This window comes from Phoenix dactylifera, chromosome 17, assembly GCF_051530095.1.
Source record: "Phoenix dactylifera cultivar Ajwa chromosome 17, Ajwa_hap1_PhDact_Kaust_v1.1, whole genome shotgun sequence".
Classification (NCBI taxonomy): Eukaryota; Viridiplantae; Streptophyta; class Magnoliopsida; order Arecales; family Arecaceae; genus Phoenix; species Phoenix dactylifera.
This window is the reverse complement of record NC_143206.1, coordinates 20154059-20158870: the sequence shown is the minus strand read 5'-3', so window position 1 is coordinate 20158870 and position 4812 is coordinate 20154059. Positions and strand designations below refer to the sequence as shown.

Below are 4812 nucleotides of genomic sequence, written 5' to 3'. Positions count from 1 at the left end.
CATGCATCTCCGTAAAAGAAATTTGGGATAAACTTGAGGTCACACATGAAGGAACTAATCAAGTTAAGGAGTCAAAGATAAACATATTAGTACATAAGTATGAGTTGTTTAAAATGAAATCCACTGAGTCCATAACTGAAATGTTTACTCGTTTCACGAAAATCATAAATGGGCTAAAGAGTCTAGGAAAGTCTTATACTAACTCTGAATTGGTGCGAAAAATTCTCAGGTCTCTACCAAGAGTTTGGGAGGCCAAGGTAACCGCAATTCAGGAAGCAAAGGACCTCAATACACTGCAATTAGAGGAACTTCTAGGATCACTTATGACCCATGAGTTGACCATGAGGCAAAATTCAGAAGATGAGGTCAAGAGAAGAAAGACCATTGCCCTAAAGTCTACCACTCCAAAACAAGAAACTGAATCGGAAGAATCTGATGATGATGATGAACTTGATGAAGAAAGAATGGCTATGCTTGGAAGAAAATTCAGAAAATTTATGAGAGGTAAGAAGAGATTTCATAAAAAAAAACCCTTCTTCAAAGGTAGCTCAAGCAAAGAAAAGGGTAAGGACAAAGAGAAAGAAAAGAAAACACCAATTTGTTATGAGTGTAACAAGCCCGGGCATTTTAAGATAGATTACCCGGAATTAAAGTGGATGGCAAGAAAACTTAAGAAGAAGAACTTCATGGCTGAATGGAGTGAAAGTGAGGAGTCAAGTTCGGAAGAGGAAGATCATCAAGAGACGGCCCAAATCTGCCATATGGCCAATGACGATGAGGTAGATTCTGAACTTGAATGTGATTTTACTGTTGATGAATTACATGATTCATTTTTAGAACTCATGGAAGAACACAAAAAACTGATCAATAAAAATAAAGTTCTAAAAGAAGAAAATCAATCTCTTATCAAAGATAAGCTGAAACTATCTAATAATTATGAAACATTAAGTAGGAGACTCACAAATGAAACCAAGAATTTAATTGATGAAAATGTCAAGTTAAAAGAAGATGCTGAAAAATATAAATCCTTAGTAGACAAGTTTACACTTAGCTCAACCAAATTAAATATGATTCTTGATAGTCAAAAAGCTGTATATGATAAAGCTGGATTAGGATATAAAATAAATAGAAAACAAAAATACTTAAAGAGCATATTTGTAAAAGCTAAAAATGAAAATATAACTTGCCATTGTTGCAATAAATTAGGACATAAAGCATATGAATGTAACTATAGAAAGTCTAGCTACAACAAATTGAGTAACAATTATAGGCTTAAATCCAAGAAAGTTTGGGTTCCAAAAGGAACATCAAGTACTAACCTAAAGGACCCAACATAGTTTGGGTACCTAAAGCTCATTCTTGATCTTGATTGCAGGGGTGTCTTGCAGCTAATAAGGTGGATAAACGATGGTATCTAGATAGCGGCTGTTCAAGACACATGACCGGTGACGTAGACCAATTTGTTACCTTGGAGTCTAAGAAGGGTGGAGTAGTAACCTATGGAGACAATAGAAAAGGGTATATCATTGGAAAGGATAAAATTTTCATTACTCCATCTACCTTCATAGAAAATATCTTATTAATTAATAGTTTGAAACATAACCTACTTAGCATAAGTCAATTTTGTGATAAAGGGTTTAAAGTCACATTTGAAGCATCAGTATGCATAATCACAAATCCTAAAGATAATAGCATTGTACTTATAGGACAAAGGCAAAGAAATATTTACATGGTAGATCTTCATGAATTAGGCAAGAAAAATGGATTATGTTTAATTACTAATGAAGAAAAGAAAAATGAAACAAGTTGGCTTTGGCATCGTAGACTAGGACATGCTAGTATGGATTTAATATCAAAACTAGTCAAGAAGGAATTAATAAAAGATGTGCCAAAATTGATCTTTGAAAAGGACAAAATTTGTGGACTATGCTCATTAAGAAAACAAACAAAATCATCCTTCAAATCAAAGAATATAGTATCAACAACTAGGCCTTTTGAACTCATACATATGGATCTATTTGGACCCACTAGAACTGCGAGTCTAGGAGGGAAGAAGTATGGACTAGTTATAGTAGATGATTTTTCAAGATATACATGGGTTTCATTTTTGGCACATAAGAATGAAGCATTTTCAGCATTCTTGAAATATTATAATAATATCATAAATAAAAAGAAGCTCACTTTAATAGCAATTCGAAATGATCATGGAACTGAATTTGAAAATCAACACTTTGAAGAATTTTGTAATGAAAATGATATCTCACATCAATTTTCAGCACCTAGAACGCCTCAACAAAATGGGGTTGTTGAAAGGAAAAATAGGACCATGGCAGAAATGGCACGCACGATGTTGTGCGAGTCAAATCTTCCAAAGTACTTTTGGGCTGAAGCTATAAGCACTGCTTGCCATATTCTAAATCGGGTTTTAATACAACCTATAACCAAGAAAACTCCTTATGAACTTTGGAAGAATAAGAAACCAACCGCTAAATATCTTAGAGTATTTGGATGTAGATGTTTCATTTTAAACAATGGCAAGGAGGATCTAAGTAAATTTGATGCCAAGTCAGATGAAGGTATCTTCTTAGGATACTCCACATCTAGCAGGGCATACAGAGTGTTTAATAAAAGAACTCTTGCAGTCGAAGAGTCAGTTAATATCATATTTAATGAGTCTGATAGTGAGTCTGCTAGAAAAGAAAATATCCTTGATGATGATGCAGGAATTATTAACTTTGAAAAATTGAATCTTGATGACGTGCCAAATCAAGATAAGGAAAATGATCGCGTGCCACCACAATCTCAAGACTTGCCAAAGGAATAGAGGTATGCATATGGACATCCTAAAGACTTAATCATTGGTGATCCATCTCAAGGGGTAAGAACTCGATCCTCTCTCAGAAATTTAAATTATTATCTTGCTTTTGTTTCACAGTTAGAACTTAAGACTTATGAAGAAGCTGAAAAAGACACCAATTGGATAATGCTATACAAGAAGAATTAAATCAATTCAAAAGAAGTAATGTATGAACATTAACTGAGAGACCAAAGCATAACTCTGTAATTGGAACAAAATGGGTCTTTAGAAATAAATTAGATGAAAATGGGGTAGTTATAAGAAATAAAGCTAGACTTGTAGCTAAGGGATACAATCAAGAAGAAGGAATAGACTTTGAGGAAACATTTGCTCTCGTGGCTAGATTAGAGGCTATTAGGTTACTTCTAGCTTTTGCATGTTTCATGGATTTCAAGTTGTATCAAATGGATGTAAAAAGTGCCTTCTTAAACGGTTTTATAGAGAAAGAGGTATATGTAGAGCAACCTCCTGGTTTTGAAAATCATGAATTGCCAAATCATGTGTTTAGACTACATAAGGCATTATATGGACTAAAACAAGCACCTAGGGCTTGGTATGATCGACTAAGCAAATTTCTACTGAATAATGATTTTAGTATAGGAAATGTAGACAAAACACTTTTTCTTAAAAGAGAAGACAAAAATCTGCTAGTGGTACAAATATATGTAGATGACATAATTTTTGGTGCCACAGATGACAATCTTTGCAAAGAGTTTGCTAATTTAATGCAAGGAGAATTCGAGATGAGTTTAATGGGAGAACTAAATTTCTTTCTCGGGTTACAAATCAAACAAACTAAAGAAGGTGTCTTCATTCATCAAACTAAGTATACAAAGAAAATATTAAAGAAGTTTGGGAATGAAAATCACAAGAGAGTAGGCACCCCAATGAATCCCACTAGTAAGCTAGACAAAGATGAGAAAGGAAAAAGTATTGATATGAAACTTTATAGAGGATTAATTGGATCCTTGCTCTACCTTACTGCTAGTAGACCAGACATAGTGTTTAGTGTGGGAATATGTGCTAGATACCAATCAGATCCTAAGGAGTTACATTTAAGTGCTGTTAAAAGAATCCTTAGATATTTGAGAGGGACTACGAACATAGGATTATGGTACTCAAGAGACTCCTGTCTAGAATTGCTTGCCTACTCTGATGCAGATTTTGCTGGATGCAAATTAGATAGGAAGAGCACTAGTGGAACATGTCAATTTTTAGGAAATAATTTGGTATCATGGTTTAGCAAAAAGTAGAATTCAGTAGCACTGTCAACGGCTGAAGCCGAATATATAGCCGCCGGCAGTTGCTGTGCTCAAGTATTATGGCTTAAGCAACAACTAGAGGACTATGGAATTAAACTAGATAATATTCCTATAAAGTGTGATAATACTAGTGCCATCAACCTTACTAAAAATCCGGTTCAGCACTCTAAAGCCAAACACATTGAAATAAGATATCATTTTATTAGAGATCATGTGCAAAATGGAAACATTTGTATTGAGCATATATGTATTGAGAAACAATTAGCTGACATATTCACAAAACCTTTGAGTGAAGATAGATTTTGCATGCTAAGGAGGGAATTAGGCATATGTGATCCTTTTGATTGAGGAGATATAAAAAGGAGAAAGCTGTATCATGATACTCTCCTCCCATTTCTAAAAACCCATGAAACATTAGTCAAACTAGTTATCTATAGATTTCTAACTCATGTATCATTGTCCCAGTAAGAATTTGTAAGGATTGGAAGAAAGAAAAATTTTTAAAAAGGAAAAAAGAAGAGAAAGAAAAATTTCTGAACTTGGGTCGCCCCAACCCAGAATGGGGTCGACCCAACGTTGAGTCGACCCAAGAAAAATCTAGGGTCAACCCAACGACGGGACCCCACTGTTAAAAGGGGGGACTCGTGAGCTATCTAGGGCACTGTATTCTCTTTGTCCTCTTCCGAAAACCCT

At 34.6% G+C, this 4812-nt stretch overlaps 1 long non-coding RNA gene across 1 annotated transcript; it reads left to right on the top strand.

Annotated features, from left to right (window-relative positions):
- The first annotated feature begins 557 nt into the window (after positions 1-557).
- Positions 558-1464, top strand: LOC149751076 (uncharacterized). Its single transcript, XR_016398926.1, has 2 exons — positions 558-779; positions 1376-1464. It is a non-coding gene; the product is annotated as an uncharacterized LOC149751076 (long non-coding RNA).
- Positions 1465-4812: the final 3348 nt, after the last annotated feature.